Below are 19051 nucleotides of genomic sequence, written 5' to 3' on the forward strand. Positions count from 1 at the left end.
TTTGGCTTATTTCACTTAGCATTATGTTCTCCAGTTCCATCCATGTTGTTGCAAATGGCAGGATTTCCTTCCTTCTCATGGGCGAATAATATTCCATCGTCTGTATATACCACATCTTCATCCATCAGACACTTAGGTTATTTCCCTATCGTAGCTATTGTGATTAGTGCTGCAGTGAACAGGGGAGTCCAGGTACCTTGAGGAAATCTTCCTTAAATTTATTTTCTTTTTTTTTTATTTTTTTTAAAGATTTTATTTATTTATTTATTTTCCCCCCAAAGCCCCAGTAGATAGTTGTATGTCATAGCTGCACATCCTTCTAGTTGCTGTATGTGGGACGCGGCCTCAGCATGGCCGGAGAAGTGGTGTGTCGGTGTGCACCCGGGATCCGAACCCGGGCCGCCAGCAGCGGAGCGCGCGCACTTAACCGCTAAGCCACCGGGCCGGCCCTTAAATTTATTTTCTCATAAGACTCCTGGGTAGTCCATTACAAAGATATTGCCCAAAAAATCCTTTGAAAAGATGGTACCAATTTGACAGCTAAATTTTATGAGATTTAAAAATCCGTGAGGATCCATTTTATCTGCTTTGATGAAAAGTAAAGTTGATCCTTAACTCCCACCCCCGCTGTTTTAGGCAAGTATATTGATCAGCAGTGACTTATATTTTAGCTTAATTGTAAACTGTTATTTGGCTACTTCATTTGCTTCATTTATAATATATATTTCCTTCGGGGATTAACCTCTTTCTCTGTTTACTTCACTGCTCTCTGGTGGCCACTAAAAGTAACAATACAAGATTTATTGAATGCCTACTATGTACCAGGCACAGTGAGAATTTCAGATGATTCAGATATGCAGCAGTTCAGCAATAGATTCTGACAGTGTTAGCAGAGCAAATGCATTTTGGGGTCTGCTAACGCTTAATAAGAGGGCAGAGAATATCAAAATTGCATTAACAGCAGTGATATGATATAACCTCGATAATTAATCTTGCTAAAGCACAGATCTAAATCAATTAGAAAATTTAAGTGAGTGCCTTCTAAGTAAAAGAAATATTTTTTGTTCTAGCATGCAGGCCAGCATAATTGGGTCTTCATTATTCCCAATCTCTACTATACTTTCTCATGAATATTATTCTCCAGGGAAATAGAATGCCCTGTTGTCCATATGTGTATCTCTTTTTCATCTCTGTTCCTCTTCGATTGTTACGTCAGCTCTTGGAATGCCTATCCTCCGTCAGTTTTTCCAAATCCTAATTATTTTTTAATATCTAGATAATAGGGGTCATTTACTCTGTGCTTATTATGTGCAAGGCTCTATTCTTTGTGCTTTACCTGGACTCATTTAATTTTCCATACAGTCCTCTGTGGCTGATGCTGTTATTGCCCTTATTGTGCAGATGAAGAAATGGGAGCAGGAGGTTAAATAACTCGCTAGAGATGGTGCGGATTAAGAGTATTATCTGGGATGTGAACTCAAGCCGTCTTGTTCCAGAGTCTATGTTTTTAGCCATCATGCTTTACTGCTTCTCACTGTATAGATAGCCTAAGCGAACTTAGCAGTTAGTTTGGGTAACAACAGGTTGCATATAAGCAAAGGTGATGACTGTTTTAGCTACTAAAGAGAATTTGCAGTCTTTAGTTTTACCTTTGCTCTTCCTGAGAAATATACTCTTTTTTTTTATTCTGAATTATTGTGTTAGGATTATTTAATTGATTTCTTTTAGTCGTTCATTACTTTTTCACATGAGGAGTAGGAGTACCTGTATTGGAGCGGGTTCACTTAAGATCGGGCATATTTAAATTGCTTCTTAGAAAATCTCTCATGTTCTATGATTCTGGACTTTAGGGTCTTAACCGAGTACTTGTTTGGGCACTTAAGCAGATACAAAACTTCTCAGTGAAATTTTGGCCCTACTTAGAGGAACTTAGAATCCCACCTTTTTGTGGATATCAGTACCTCTCCCCCTGCAAATCAGCGTAAGAATGGATGTTAGACTTCTTTTTAGCCTTCTTAATTTTCATGATGAACTCTGATTTGTCACAAGCTAAAGCATAAACATATCCCTTTATTCAGTAGCATAGAATATGAACACTTCAGGGACCGGTTGGAGAGCCTGGTGTTGGGTTGATGCTGTCTGAGACAGTGCGTTATTTGAGGAAGATGATGTAGCATAGTGGTTCCCAAATGAGCTACTTCAAATTGCTTGGAATGCTTGTTAAAAATTCTCTATCTTTAGGTGGCCTTAAGTTGGAATCTTACATTGAGTAAATTTCTCATAAGCAGTTATAGATGGTGTTTCTAATATTATTTCATCTATATTATGGGCTTAATAGGCATTGGTGAGCCATCCATTTAGAAAATGTTCTATGAGAAAATGGGATTCCAAGGTCAAAAATAGGTGTAGTACTTATAGACTTCTGGAACATGGTGTGTTTTTGAGTCAAGCACTGCTAACTCAATCTTTTTCTCCTACTTTGCTTATAGATACCTAGAAAGGAAAAATGATTTCTCCCCCTTCAAATTACCAAGCAATATATGGAATTAATTCATAGGAGAAAGATATTCTTCCTATTCAGGCAGGATAAAAACTGAATAATCCAGATAATTGAAGAATTTCCACCCACTTACTAGTTTGAGTTTCTTTAAGAACCTTAGACTCAGAACATATCTAGAGTTATAATATGTTTGGACACTCTAATGGAAGACATTATTCTTGACTATCTTTGCTGTATATCAATATGAGTCCTGAACTCTTGTGATCGAGTTATCCAATATTTCTATTAAAAGCTGTGCATATATTGTTGAAAACAGAAATATTCCATGATATTTTTGAGCTTTAACTTTAAATAAAAGCTACCATTGTGTGCTTAAAAAAAAAAAACAAATCCAAAAAACCAACAAAGGCAAGAAGTCAAAAGATTTGCCATCTTAAAATCAATTTGTATGCAACTCATGAAGTTGTTAATTTCTGTTGAGATAAAAACTAAAGGCAGAATTTGACTCTAGAATGTTTAGATAATACTGTACATATTTTGAGTCTAACTTTTCGTAGAACGAAATTTTAAAAAAAATGAACTCAGTCGCAGTTGACATGAGTGATTTTAACATAAACAATTCTGTGGGGTGGGAGGAGAAATCAAACTAGTTACCATTCCCAGATCTTTTTATAGCACATTTGAGATATAAACACGTTTCTTTTTGAAATAAAATTGTTTGATAGGATAGTTATATTTTTCCTGATACTAAGTAATTAAAAACCCAAGGCCCAAATTTATTTTAAGGCTTGATTAAAAGTCTTTGCTTCAGGGAGGGGGAAAAAAGTCTTTGCTTCTATGGAGGAAAAGTTATCAAATTAAAAAGAGGCTTTAGGAATTTTGATTCCAAGATTGCTTTAAGAAGGGAGAGAGGCAAGTCAAATTAGGTATGGGCCCCATGGAACTGACCATGATACTTCCTGGGTTAGCAAAGCTCAGAGAGGGGGACTGTGTTGCATTGGGGTGGGGCCATAGCCTGGGAGGAACTAGGAGGGAAACTGGAACTCCCTTAAAAAGCAGGTCACAGGGCTGGCCAGGTGGTGTAGGGTTAAGTTCAGCACACTCTGCTTCAGTGGCCCGGGTTCGAGGGTTCAGATTCTGGGTGCCGACCTACACCACTCATTAAGCCATGCTGTGGTGGCATCCCACATACAAAATAGAGGAAGATGGGCACAGGTGTTAGCTCAGGGTCACTCTTCCTCAAGCAAAAAGAGGAAGATTGGCAACAGGTGTTAGCTCAGGACCAATTTTTTTCCTCACCAAATAAAAACACAAAACAAAACAAAACAGGTCGTAGTATTAGGCTGAGTCAGGCTGGATTAAGCAGGGGGACTGTAGGATTCTCAGGCACAAATGTGTACGTAGTTCACCTGGCAAATTTCCTGAGAAAGTCAACATGTTTGTGGTTGACTCAGGATAGACTTGAGACTCAATGGAGGAAAATGAGAAGAGCAGCAAAGGTAGAGGTTGAGGCAGGGGTCTTAGTTTGCAAGTTTTGAAAGAAAATTTTTGAGCCTTTGAGGCAGGCCCCAGGAAGTTAAAGGTGGAATTCTGGGGACATTTTCCCCTCCCCACAAGCTTTATGGAGGTGGAGGCTGCAGCATGAAGTTGAGGGTAGATGCACTTGTTAAGGTAAAGGTACCCTTGTTAGGACAGAAAAGGTGTATCCCCTTGGTTTGTTTTAAAATGGTAGGTTCCCACTATAATATTGGTGACACCAACAAAGGTTAGCTAGTCTTACGTACTCTTATTATGCCTGGGATTAAAAGTGAAATTCACTTATTTTAAAAGAAAACTGAAAACTTATGAAATAACACTGACACCTAAGAGCAATATATTTTCAGGGCAGTTTAATGGTGGTTATATGCTATCTGTCACAAACAAAAGCCAGCACTGCTAACATGCTCTAACTAGGGCATGAACTGCTGATGTTTTTCCCACAGGAATGATAGATACAAATTCAAAGAGATGAAAAACCACTGCTCCTTCTGCTGTGCTCCCCACTTCCCATCCCCAGAAACCACTCATAGATACTCTGTGTGGGGGGGGTGTGGGTAATATGGATTGGGGTTAGAGTTACTGCTCTGAGGTAGACCAGCACTTCTCACACTTTAACTTACTTATGCATCACCTGGTTCTTGTTAAAACGCAGATTTCTAGCAAGAGTACAGGTGATGGTGAAGTAGTTTTCAGTGGCCAGAGGTGGAGTAGTGGCTCTGGAACTTCAGCCTGCGTGATAGTCACGTGGAGAGCTGGTTACAAGGGTGTTTACTGGGCCCCACCTCCTGAGCTTTTGATTCACCTCACTAGGGTGGGGCCTGATATTTTGCATTTTAAACAAATTCCTAGGAGCTGCTAGTACAGCTGGGCAAGGGGCATATTTTGAGAGCCACTGAGGTAGAGTATAAATAACCCTGGGGAGAATCAAACCATCCATCTTGGCTTTTTTTTTTTTTTAATTAAATTAAATTTTATTTATTTATTTTTTTTGTGAGGAAGATCAGCCCTGAGCTAACATCCATACTAATCCTTCTCTTTTTGCTGAGGAAGACCTGCTTGGAGCTAACATCTATTGCCAATCCTCCTCCTTTTTTTTCCCCAAAGCCCTAGTAGATAGTTGTATGTCATAGTTGCACATCCTTCTAGTTGTTGTATGTGGGACGTGGCCTCAGCATGGCTGGAGAAGCGGTGCGTCGGTGCGTGCCTGGGATCTGAACCCAGGCCACCAGTAGCAGAGCGCGCGCACTTAACCGCTAAGCCACGAGGCCGGCCCCATCTTGGCTTCTAGAGCATTCTTTTATAACTGAACTGAAAATGGTGGAAAAAAGTTTGCAGGAAGTAATAGAGTAATTAATACTGTTCGTGTTAAGCAAATAACACCTCTTAAAACAATTCTGTCAGCCCAGGTGGTCTAGTGGTTAAGATTCAGCGCTCTCACTACCTGTCACCCTGGCTTCTTTCCTGCTCAGGGAACCACACCCCCCATCTGGTTGTCATTCTGTGGAGGCTGCGTGTTGCTGTGATGCTGAAAGCTATCCCACCGGGATTTCAAATACCAGCACGGTCACCATGGTGGACAGGTTTCAGCAGAGCTTCCAGACTAAGACAGACTAGGAAGGAGGACCTGGGCACCCACTTCGGAAAAAAATTGGCCATGAAAACCCTGTGAATAGCAGCGGGGAACTGTCTGACATAGTGCTGGAAGTGAGAGGATGGTGCAAAAAGACCAGGGTTCCACTCTGCTGTCCACAGGGTCACTAGGAGTCGGAATCCACTCCATGGCACTAACAGTATGGCAGCTGGCGTTTGTTGAACGTTTGCTACTAGCCAAATACTGTGCTAACACTCTTTGGTCATTTTCTCATTTAAACTCTTAACAACCTTTGAAGTGCATACTGTTATTCCCATCTCACATATGAGGAAACTGGGGTTTAGAGAGTCTGAGCAACGTGTCCGAGTCCACACTTGATGGAGACAGCTGACTCACTAGAGCCCCCAACGTTTTACAACCAGAGACTTGGAAAAATAATCAGTGCTTTCAAGGCGCTCGCATCCCCCAGTGAGGGGCTAACTCCAGCATCCCTGCTCCAGTGAGTGGCGTCCACCTCTTCCTTTATTTTAAAGAAGAGTGGTATCTGTGGCCACAAAGCTGAGAAGCCAAAGGACGAAGGCTTTCTTCTCTGATGGCCAGGAACCTTGGCAGAGAAAGGTACATCCAAGCCTGAGAATCGGAGACCGGGGAAAGCTGAGTAGTTAGGAGCTTCCTGGAAGGGTGGAAAGAGTACTAAGTTACAGAAGGTTTGGGTTCCAGGCCCCGCTCTACTTCCAGCTGGCTGTGTGATCTTGGGCAAGTCCCTTCTCTTGTCTGGGCATCAGTTTCCCTCTTGTACCATGGGAGGATACTTCTAGATAATCTAATAATCTCTTTCCTTCCCCCCGCCTGCCCTTATCCCTCCCTACACCACCCCCTGCCCAAATTGGCTGAGATTCCAGAAAGAGCCTTGAACTGAGGTTTGAAGGTCCCAGGTGGGAGTCACAACCCATCTCCGAGTTTCATCCTGAGCTCTGGGCCTTGAGCAGGGTATGTGGTCCTGATAGGGTACATGGCCTTGGCAGGTTGGAGCCATCAGAGGGGAAAAAGGTCCTGAGCCTCTGAGGGAGGCCTCAGGAGGACCTACATTGTGATGACCACATCCACTCTATGACATCATCTTCTCTCCCACCCTTTACTCCTCCCTGATCAACTGCTCTGCAGACTGCCGTCAGTCTGACTCCCAATGGCCTGAGAAAGTATTTTCTCCAGTACCTGCTGCTGATCTTCTGTCTCAGCCAGCAAGAAGCACCATGAAATGGGAATCCACCAAGAAAAACTATGACAGCTTTTTGCTGCAGAAACTGAATGAACAGAGGAAATGCAAAGGGTACTGGGACATGGCCCTGACTGTGAACCACCATGTCTTCTTTGCACACTGCAATGTGCTGGCTGCTGTCTCTCCAGTAGTGAAGAGCCTCATCTCCAGCGATGACATGAAGACCACCGATGAGCTCTTTATCACCCTTGACCCCAATTACCTTCATCTGGCCATGATGGACCCGCTCCTGGACTAATTCTGCCACGCCCTCAAATCCACTGTAATGACTTCCTGATGAAGTCCATTAGCTGTGTCAACTGCTTGCACTAGTTCAACTTGGCTGAGATGTTTCAGCTCAAAGAGGCGTCAGACTTGGCCTACTCTGTCATTTGCAACAATTTCCACGACTGGGCCAGTCCTGAGGGCTTCATGCACTGTCTACCTGTCATCTTTGGCTGCCTGCTTTAAGGTGAAATACTGCATGTGCTCAACGAGGACCAGGCTCTCAGTGCACTCATCAGCTGGGTGTACTTCTGGAAGGATCAGCCCACACAACCCTGACTGAGAGTGTCCTTGTGGAACGAAAGCAGGAGAGGTCATCTAGCCTGCTGAGCTACCAGCAGAAAAAGGCCCTGCGTGATTCAGTGGTCTTCCTAGGTGGTCAGAAGGCCCAGGGCAAGTTCAGCGATGGAGTGTTTGTATATATCATACAGGAAAACCTGTGGTTGAAGCTCTCAGAGATGCCCTATCAGGGAGCAGCGCTTAGTGCCACCTCTGGCAGCACCGCTGAGCAGATTTCAGGGCTGTAGATGGCTTGGCAGTATGCCATGGATGACAACTCATGGACCAAGTTGCCTGACCTGCCAGTTGGTCTTGTCTTCCACACCATAGTGACCTGCATGGGGACAGTGTACTCGGTGGGAACATTGCCCTAAGGCAGTATGTCTCTATCATCTGTCGTTAAGATGAGTGCAAGGAAGCTTGGTGCCTGGCAGGAAAGACAAGCATCCCTATGGCTCCCACAGCAGTGATCACCAAAGGTGACTAGAATCTATACGTTGTCACTGGGCGGTTCTTGGTGAAGTGCTACATGTCCCAAGTTGGGATGCTGGACTGCTTTGATACCAATGCTGGGGTGCTGGTGCCCAGTATCACTTTCCCTGTTGTGTTCAACCACTGGCTCCTCCTCTCTTTATGAAGACAACATCATTTGTGTGCACAGCCACTGGCAGAGCATGGAAATCAACCTGCAGAAGAGAAAGGCCAACAAGACGACCATCTCACTACTTCTCTTGGCCAACAACTGCCCCTTAGATGAGTCTCATGCTGTATGTTCCATTGGAGATGGCAGGGTCTTTGTGTGTGGGGGTATCACCACAGTCAGTGATGAACAGGAAGAGGATTACACCATCAATCCTGTCCACCTGTCGTCTTCGGCTGCCTGCTTCAAGATGAAAACTTGCATGTGCTCAATGAGGGCCAGGCTCTCAGTGCACTCATCAGCTGGGTGTACTTCTGGAAGGATGAGCATAAGTATTTCATAAAATTCTTCAGTTACATCAATCTCAATGCTGTCTCCAACAGGACACTGAGGCCAGCTCTAAGTTGAGGGGCGTGGAGAACCACTCAGCCCACGCAACTCTGATTGAGAGTGTCCTTGTGGAACGAAAGCAGGAGAGGCCATCCGGCCTGCTGAGCTACCAGCAGAAAGGGGCCCTGCGTGATTCAGTGGTCATCCTAGGTAGTCAGAAGGCCCAGGGCAAGTTCAACAATGGAGTGTTTGTGTATATCATGTGGGAAAACCTCAGAGATGCCCTATGTGACAGCAGCACTTAGAGCCACCTCTGCTAGTCACTACAGCTACACCTCTGGCGGCACCACTGACCAGATTTCAGAGCGGAAGACGGTGGTGATATGTCACTGATGACAACTCATGGACCAAGTTCCCTGACCTGCCAGTTGGGCTTGTCTTCCACACCATCGTGACCTGTGGGGGGACAGTGTACTCGGTGGGAGCATTGTCCCAAGGCAATATGTCTCTATCATCTACCATTAAGATGAGTGCAAGGAGGCCTGGTGCCTGGCAGGAAAGATTAGCATCCCTATGTGTGCCACAGCACTGATCACCAAGGGTGACTGGAACCTGTACATCATCACTGAGTGGTTCTTGGTGAAGTGGTACATCTCCTGGGTCGGAGTGCTGGACTGTTTTGACACCAATGCTGGGGAGGTGGTCCAGAGTATTACCTTGCCCATCAAGTTGAAACACCAGCCCCTGCTCTCTTTTTATAAAGACGATATCCTCTGTGTACACAGCCACTGGCATGGCATGGAAATTAATCTGCAGAAGAGAAAGGCCAACAAGACCACCATCTCACTACCTCTCGTGCAGAAAAACTGCCCCTTGGATGAGTCTCATGCTATATGCTCCATTGGAGATGGCAGGGTGTTTGTATGTGGGGGTGTCACCACAGCCAGTGATGATTAGGAAGAGGACTACACCATCAATCCTGTTCACCTGTCATCTTCGACCGCCTGCTGCAAGATGAAAACTTGCATGTGCTCAATGAGGGTCAGGCTCTCAGTGCACTCATCAGCTGGGTGTACTTCTGGAAGGATGAGCAGGAGAAGTATTTCACGAAGTTCTTCAGTTACATCAATCTCAGTGCTGTCTCCAGCAGGACACTGAGGCCAGCTCTAAGTTGAGGGGCGTGGAGAACCACTCAGCCCACGCAACCCTGATTGAGAGTGTCCTTGTGGAATGAAAGCAGAAGAGGCCATCCAGCCTACTGAGCTACCAGCAGAAAGGGGCCCTGTGTGATTCAGTGGTCATCCTAGGTGGTCATAAGGCCCAGGGCAAGTTCAGCGATGGAGTGTTTGCATATATCATCTGGGAAAACCTGTAGATGAAGCTCTCAGAGATGCCCTATCAGGCAGCAGCACTTAGTGCCCCCTCTGCTGGTCGCTACAGCTACATCTCTGGCGGGACCACCCACCAGATTTCAGGGCTGAAGACGGCTTGGTGGTATGACATGGATGACAACTCTTGAACCAAGTTGCCTCAGTTTCTGGGCTGGGTGCCAGGTTGGGAGAAGAATGTTCTTCCTGACTCTAATGGAAACAGTTGTGTCCCCACCCAGGCATTTCATCCTGACAAAGGTGTGAATTCCCGAGCCCTCATGGGTTTGGACAGCTTACTGGGAAGCCACATCACCTTGCTCACTTGCATGGCTTCTCTGCTTCTGACCATGTGGCACTGCCCAGGTCACGTGGTGTGCCAGGCACCAGGGAAAGGACTGCACAGTGAGCAACAGCACCTGCATTGTCACTCTGAGGCCCAGATGTGTGCAACTTCTTCACCTACTCTATCCAGCTTCATTACAACTGTGTGTTTAAATTTCTGTATTTCTCCCTAGGCCTTGAGATCTTAGCAGACAGGAAATGTGCTGTATGTACCTTTATAACCCCAGAGCCTAGCACAGTGCTCAGCACTGATTAATTGTCACCTGCCTTAATCAGAGGAAGGATGTGTGTTCTCCCCATATCCCCTTCACAGGGGCATTAACTGCCCAAGGATGGAAGACCATTTCAGATCAACGGGACACTGCGATTTATAACGGTACCCCACTAGGTGGTGCAAATGCAAAGATGGATATATACCATGGTTCCCATGCTATGGTCTGCAGTCTGGAGAGGCAGGGATGCACGTGACTATATCACAATGCACCAAGATAGAAACAGTGGAGTAGAGAAGGAATGGGAAAGTAGTGACAAATTCTGACTTGGGAGAAGGGGAGGTGGGGACAAGTGAAGGCTCCCTGAATGCAGCAGTGTCCTGTCTCTGGAGCTGGGCCCTAAAAACTGACCACAGACAGGCATTCGAGGAAGGAAAGCTCCTGAAGCAAAGGCGTGGAGGTTTTACAAAAGGAAAAGACCACCACTGTGGTTCCTAACAGCGCTGGCGTGACGTAGTTGTTGGTAACTGCTCATTTTGACTGCCCTGCCCAGGATCCTGGTGGGCACCTATGCTACACCCTGGGCTGACAGAGGCAGTGATGGCCTCTGTCCTGTCCATGGAGCCCCAGACAGCAGTTCCCTCTTCCACATCAATCTGAGAAAAGCTTTCTTGGGTATTTGTCTGCAAGACAGCCCCAGGGGTCAACTGACCAACAGCCAGTTGGCTTATGCAAAATATATGAGTGGAGTCTCCTCACGCACCAGTGGGCTTACTTTGAGAAGCAGAGGAGCACCGTGACCTCAGAGAATCTATGTGCACAAGGTCAATTTCCATTTGCATGTGTAGATATGCATTAAAGTGTCTGAGTGTAAATAAATACGTGTAGTAAATGCATGTGTGTATATGAACATGTGGACAAAAGTATGCATACATGCCCACACTTGCCCACATCAGTGTCAGACTAAATGTTATATAGAGAACATTCCAGTAATTTTAGGCAGCCCAGAGTTTATGCTGTTTACCAGCTTCTAAGTAGGAAGTCTGCTGTTAGGTCCAGTATCTCAGAGCCCAGTTTTAGATCCATTCCTTGTTTCCCAAAATGGGTAGCTGGCAGCTGACCAAGAGGATGGCCAGCCTTACCTGGCAGGAGAGAGAGAAACATCATGAGAGATGCCTAAGGGCTCAGAGCCCTGTGCAATGGGGCAAAGTCAGAGAACCACAGATGGTCTGGGCTGGAAGTTGTCTCCTCCATCCCCTCCAGAGCCTGAATCTCCTCTATGGCATCCCTCCCAAAGTCTACACCTAAATAGTGAGTAAGTAGAAACTCATTTTCTCTCAGGCAGCTCACTTCTCCAGTTTGCAATATGCAGTATTGACCCACCACCATATGCACCTCCAACCTCTTATGCCCAGAGTGGGGATGATTACCACCCTTTGGCCCTGCTGTGTGTCACCATTCACTCCCCTTGTTTCTGCTCCTTTGTGTTTGGTCTGGTTTCCACCTCTCTTCTCATTGCCTTTGCTTCTGTTACTGCTTGTACGTGATTCTCTTTGAATTCTCTATTGAAGAGTCCTCTGAAAAATGCTGCAGGCTTCTTGCTGGACTCAAGCAAGTGAGACTGTAGGCAGAAGAGGGATACTTCCTAGGTTCATTCCTCTAGTAGCACCTTTTCTTGGGGGATGTCAGCTGCTTCTCTCTCCCTGACCTACAGGCAGAGTGAAGAGGTCTGTTTCCTCACACTCAGGAGTGATGTGATGGAGGGTCATGAAAAGATGATTTTAAGAAAGGTGATTTAAAATGTTCCTGTGATGTGTGCTTGCTCCCTATTAGCACTTCTAGGTTGCCCTCTCCTTGTCAAATCACTCTGAAACCAGTGTGGTAGAAGTGTCCATCACCAAATTGCAACAACTTAAGAATACCATATTTGGAAGCAACCTCTTTCTGGTTCTTCTTATAAAGGATCCTTTTGTACAGGGACAGATGAGGAGTTGTGTCAACCAAACACATCTCTAGACATTGCCAAATCACCTGGAGGACAAAATTGCCCCCAGTCGAGACCACTGCTGTACCAGGAGCTAAACACTTCCTAGGTTTTGGGGGAGTTGTGAGCTTCCCCTGCAGAAGTTTAGACTTGGAGCTTGGCACTCCTCTCAGGCAGCTGGAGGACATGAAAAAAACCCATTCTAACTCTGCAGAACCAGGAGTAGAGATGTTGAGAATGCCCATCGCATCGTGATGGTTCTCAATCAGGCCTTCTTCCACAAGGCTCACAGCAGGGCTGAACTGAGAAGGGAGGAGGTGGAGTCAACAAACTGGTTGCAGCCAAGGCTTCTGGCTGAGATGGAGGCAAACAGTTCAGACCCCAGCAGAATGACACAAGCAGCGCGCCAAGCAGGCCTTCCCAAGATAATGAGTGTGAAGCCCTGGTGAGATCAGCACCACGGACAGCTCCACCAGCACCAGGACTGGTGGTTTTCAGACACTTGATTGAACCAAATGAGTCCCTTCAATCACAGGTAGTCCCTGCAAGTACAGGATCTGCTCATCCCCACCCACCAGGAACTGTCTGCTCCTTAATGACAGTGTTCAGTATACATGTTAGTAAGGTAACCTTCACCACCACACTGCGAGATTGCTACTAAATCCCCATGTTGCCAGGTCTGGAAGTAGGCTCAGAGGTTCCCTTGCCCAGTGTTACACAGCTGGAAAACTGCAGGCCTTACAGGTAGACTGAGGATACTGGCTTCAAAGTCTGCTCTTTTCTCATTGCCTCCCCCAGGCAAAGCTTAGCCATCACATCCTCTACGAAGAACTTCCAGAAACTCTATCCCCAGTAGAACTGACCACTATCTCCTCTGCCCCCACCCCCTGCCACCATACCTTATACACACTTCACACCATCACAGCATCTACAATGCTTTATTGCCCTTGTTTCCACATCTTCCCCTGCTGTACTATAGACGTCCTTAAGGTCAGGTCACATGTCTCCAGTTGGTAACATGGTGTCTCACATACATTAGACTCTTAATGTTGAATAAATAGATTCAGAGGAGCTACATGAATCAATCATGGGGACAGTCTTCCATGATCAGATCCAATAGGCAGATCAGTAAGTCCTGATTCTGAATCCTTTTCCTACAGTCTCAAAGAATGGCTCTCTCAGGCACTTGGCCACATCTCCAGCTCATTCAACTGGAAGGCCCCAGTGTTTGTATATTTTACCCTAGTCGTAGATACGTTTTTCCTTTCTCCGAATTTGTATTGAGATTTCTCCCCAGAAACAATCCTGAATATGGAAAAATTAGTACAGCGTGTGATTCTGTCGAGCTTCCAAATGCCTCAATAAATGGATACTTTTACAAAATTAAGTCTCGCTAAAATGTTATATGATAAAGTCAAGAATAAAACAACAGGAAAAGTCCAGAAAACAGGAAGTTCTCTGCTCAGTATTTCAGAAAATTGTCTCAGGAGATCTCAGCCCAGGCAAGTTCCCCCTGGCCAGTCAGGGCTAGGGGAGGAAGGAGGTAGTGTTTTTTACTGTTTCTGCCACCCCCGGGGGTCGCGAAGCCTGGGCGGCCTCCCACGTGAAGCCAGACCTGCAGTAAACAAAGCTCAGCTACTCGCCCTGGAAGGTGGGCTGCGTCGCCCAGACCCAGGATGGGGGCGTTCCCCACACCCGTTGAGGCGCTAGTTGGTCCTGGCGTGAGTCAGGTGCCCTCTGCTGGCCTTGGGTGAGCGGCGAATGAAGCTCACGCTCATGGTTTAGTGATGGCCGCGCGCCCCACCTTGGTCATTCTCACGGAGTCACAGAAATTCTCGAGGCCCTGGTCTCTGTTGATGGCCCTGGGGATGCTCTGCTCCAGCCATGCATGTTCTCTTTCCTGGGATGTGCGTTCGAGCCATGGCTTGGAAATCCTCATGACTCTGAGATATCTGGAAAGGATCTCTTCTAAGACGTGCTGTAATGTCGGGACCGACTTCCAGTTTCATGAGAAAAAGAGGGGATATCAAACTCCAGAAGACACAAGGCACTTATTTCCACCATCCAGCTGATTTTCAACCTGCTCAACAGAGGGCTACAGTGCTGCCTGGGATAAGACCCTCCTGGGTAAATTACCCTCCAGCTTTGATCACAATAAGAAACAACCAGAGCAGAAGATGAAGGTAGAAAATCTTCAGCCTTGTACCTGTTTGGGATTGTGCAGAGGAACTGCCAAGAACTCAGTAGCTATCTGAAGCAGAAGTAATACAGCAGTGTGTCTTGGAGCTTGTCAGAGGGGAAACTGAAGTGTGCTTTTCTCTCATTTAAGTTACCCCTAAGAATAATCAGGAAATGAAGAACGTGAAACACATAACACTCTTAATTTTATTATTGTTTGCTAAGCATAAGAAGGCAATCTGCCCTTGTATTTCTGTATCAGCTCTAAAATCCCAGAAACCCAAATCATGCTGTAAATCTTCAATTTCCACAAAAAAAAAGTTTAGAGAGAAGAACATCTTTTATATTTCTTAATTAACTTTAGGATTTACATTTACCATTTCCTTTTGCAAATTTCCAGGGAGTATTTGCCATTCCACAATTTGAAATGCAATTTTTTATGGAAAACTTCCTTTGGTGTGCTATTATGTTACAGACTTCTGTCAGTTAAGGTGAAGTTTGCTGCTGTAACAGGTAAATACAAAAATATTATTTGTTTGAACATCATAAAACTTATCTTTGCTTCTTGTAACACCTAAATGTCGGCTTTCAAAGATTAAAAGACTCTGCTTACTGCTTTTCTCCTAACAATGACACAGGGACCCAGGTACCATCTATTTTGTGGATTTGCCATTGTCAGTATGTGACCTCCAATCTGGCTACAGTGCTCAGGCCTAGTCCACTCATTGTAAAGGGTGAAAAGCTGTTGCCTCACATGGGGGTGTTTTCGGTGGCCAGCCCCTATGGGGCAAACATCACTTCTAGCCACATAGACTTGGCCAGGACTCATTCACATGGCCATACCTAAGAGTAAAGAGGCTGTGAAATAGAATCTAATTTTGTGATTAAGGAGAAGGGCAGATGAGTTTGGTGAATGAGAACACTGTTGATTTTTACACCATGTGCACTAATGCTGTCTTTAGAACTAACATCCAGTTTTCTTCCTTGGACACGTTTTATCCAATAAAACTGACTCGAAATCTGATTCCATGTATTAAACCCAGGAAATAGAATTGAGTGAAGAAGGCAAGGACGTCAATCAATATGGTTCACAGCATCCTTGGCTCTTTAAAAGGGAGATTCACGTTGATTCCAAGGGCATAGATTCAAGTTGAAAAAGAGCCGAGACTACTGTCTCAAAATAAGAAAAAGTAATTAATAGATTTAGTAACATTTAGATATAGATTGACACTGGCGCCATCACTCAGTCACTATGACAGATACTCACACGTCTGGGATGGTACATATGGTTATTCACTCAGCGTGCAAAGAGGTTGACAGTGGGACACACTCCTTTCAACACATTTTATGGTCCTTCACTTTATGTGTCATCTGTTAGGTGAACATCTCAAGAATTATCCTTTCTTTATTCAGGTCCTTGATAGTTTCTAGACTCCTATTATGCAATTTGGGGTGCAACAGAGTGGGGCCCACTCTTTAAGTTCCTTGAACACAAAACACTGTTTAAGATGAGTGAGACTCAATCCTGACCTATTCCCCAGTCCACCTTTATTCCTCATCAACTCATGTTTCAAGGACTGACTTCACAACCAGGCTGGTGAAGCTCCTTGAAGAAAACCTTCAAGCAGATCAGTGAAAAGAGATGATTAAAAATAAAAATAGGGGCCGACCCCATGGCATAGCAGTTAAGTGCACGTGCTCCGCTGCTGGCGGCCTGGGTTCGGATCCCGGGCGCGCACCGACGCACCACTTGTCATGCCGTGCCAGGCGGCGTCCCACATAAAGTAGAGTAAGATTGGCACGGATGTTAGCTCAGGGCCAGTCTTCCTTGGCAAAAAGAGGAGGATTGGCTTGGATGTTAGCTCAGGGCTGATCTTCCTCACAAAAAAAAAAGAAAAAAAAATTAAAAACGCAGGAGCCAGCCCGGTGGCATAGTGGTTAAGTTCACACACTCTGCTTCGGCGCCCTGGGGTTTGTGGGTTGGGATCCTGGGTGCAGACCTGCACACTGCTTATCAAGCTACACTGTGGCAGGCGTCCCACATATAAAATGGAGGAGAATGGGCACGGATGTTAGCCCAGGGCCAATCTTTCTCAGCAAAGAGGAGGATTGGCAACAGATGTTGCCTCAGGGCTAATCTTCCTCACAAAAATAAACAAACAAAAACACAGCAGGCCCTGGCCTGGACAGCTCTTTCCTGCACCCTTCCCTCAGGTGAAGAATGCCAGATGGTCATGAATTATGAGTTTGAATGAAAATACATTCAATATGAACCCCTAATTCATAAACCATGCAAATTTTACTTCCTCATACTATTCCTTTTTTATTTATTTACTTATTTATTTTAGTGTGTGTGTGTGTGTGTGTGTGTGTGTGTGTAAGATCAGCCCTGAGGTAACATCCATGCCAATCCTCCTCTTTTTGCTGAGGAAGACTGGCCCTGGGCTAACATCCGTGTCCATCTTCCTCCACTTTATATGGGACGCAGCCGCAGCATGGCCTGACAAGCGGTGTGTCGGTGCACGCCCGGGATCTGAACCCGGGCTGCCAGCAGCGGAGCGCATGAACTTAACTGCTATGCCACGGGGCCGTCCTCCTCTCAAACTATTCAAGTTTGCTTTTTCTGGAGTGTTTGCCTGTATCATCTAGGAAAACCTGTGGCTGAAGCTCTCAGAGATGCCCTATCAGGTAGCAGCACTTAGTGCCCCCTCTGCTGGTCGCTACAGCTACATCTCTGGCGGGACCACCCACCAGGTTTCAGGGCTGAAGACGGCTTGGCAGTATGCCATGGATGACAACTCGTGGACCAAGTTGCCTGATTTGCCAGTTGGGCTTGTCTTCCACACCATGGTGTCCTGTGGGGGGACAGTGTACTCGGTGGGAGCATTGCCTCAAGGCAATATGTCTCTATCATCTATCGTTAAGATGAGTGCAAGGAGGCCTGGTGCCTGGCAGGAAAGATGAGCATCCCTATGGATGCCACATCCGTGATCGGAATCTGTACATTGTCACTTGGTGGTGGTTGGTGAAATGCTACATCTCCCAGATTGGGGTGCTGGACTGCTTTGACAGCAACGCTTGGGAGGTGGTCCAGAGTGTCACCTTTCCCCAAGTTCAACCACTGGCCCCTGCTCTCTTTATGAAGACAACATTTTCTGTGTGCACAGCCACTGGCAGAGCATGGAAATCAACCTGTGGAAGAGAAACGCCAACAAGATGACCATCTCACTACCTCTCTTGCTCAACAGCTGCCCCTTAGATGAGTCTCATGCTATATGCTCCATTGGAGATGGCGGGGTGTTTGTATGTGGGGGTGTCACCACAGCCAGTGATGATCAGGAAGAGGACTACACCATCAATCCCATCCACCTGTCATCTTCGACCGCCTGCTTCAAGATGAAAACTTGCATGTGCTCAACAAGGGCCAGGCTCTCAGTGCACGCATCAGCTGGGTGTAATTCCAGAAGGATGAGCAATAGAAGTATTTCATGAAGTTCTTCAGTTACATCAATGTCAATGCTGTCTCCAACAGGACACTGAGGCCAGCTCTAAGTTGACGGGCGCGGAGAACAACTCAGCCCACGCAACCCTGATTGAGAGTGTCCTTGCAGAACGAAAGCAGGAGAGGCCACCCGGCCTGCTGAGCTACCAATGGAAAATAATACAAAGATAAGCTGTATCAATGTTAAATTCCATGATTTGATAACTAAAGTGTGGTTATAAAAGAAAAGGTCCTTGCTTTTAGGCAATGTATACATAGTATTTAATGACAAAGGACTATGATGTCTCCAACTTACTCTCAATTGGTTCAAAAAAATAATATGCACATATATACACATAGAGAATGATAAAGCAAATAGGGAAAAATGTAAACAATTGTGAATTTGACTAAATATATACAGAATTTCCTCACTCCATATTTGTAACTATTCTGTAAGTTTGAGATTATATCCAAATAAAGAGTCACCGAAAACAAGTTAGTTCCCATCTTCTCATGTTACAAATTAAGTGGCATATCTCAAAGTTTCTCTCACATAACACTAGTTCCAAAAGATGCTCCACGTAAAATTGGATTCTGTGGGCAAGTAAAATCGAGACCAGCTGCTATCTGTGATGTTCCTCGCCCAAAGGATCACATCATATAAGAACATATTAAAGATCTGGAGATGTCCTGAACTAAAGGAAACTGTTTAACCCAGCATTTCCCAAGCTTTTAACAACTAAACCTTTTTTTTCTTACGATCAGCACAATTAGTGCTCCAGAGAATGGAAGGGGCTGACTGGCTTGGCAGGAGCTAGTGGTAAAGCAGGCAATGCCCAGGCCTTCTGTGCCTGGGCCTCCTACACAGAACTGCTGGCCTCAGAGTTGGCCAGGGACAAAATACAGGTTTGCTTAGTGCTAACCAGCATCTCTGAAAACTGAGCCTGCAACCCTGGCCTACCTGGCTCTACCTGGCTGGACTAAACGTCTAAACTATGGCACTAACACCAAAGCAACCATAACAAGGACACCAGAAATATATCCTTGCTTCATAAGTGGGCT

General features: G+C 45.5%; 2 pseudogenes; both read left to right on the forward strand.

Annotated features, from left to right (window-relative positions):
* The first annotated feature begins 6619 nt into the window (after positions 1-6619).
* LOC131393237 (calicin-like) lies at positions 6620-9489 on the forward strand (annotated as a pseudogene).
* A 7695-nt stretch (positions 9490-17184) lies between these two features.
* On the forward strand, positions 17185-18000 carry LOC131393805 (calicin-like; annotated as a pseudogene).
* Positions 18001-19051: the final 1051 nt, after the last annotated feature.

This window comes from Diceros bicornis, chromosome 28 (genome assembly GCF_020826845.1).
Source record: "Diceros bicornis minor isolate mBicDic1 chromosome 28, mDicBic1.mat.cur, whole genome shotgun sequence".
NCBI lineage: Eukaryota > Metazoa > Chordata > Mammalia > Perissodactyla > Rhinocerotidae > Diceros > Diceros bicornis.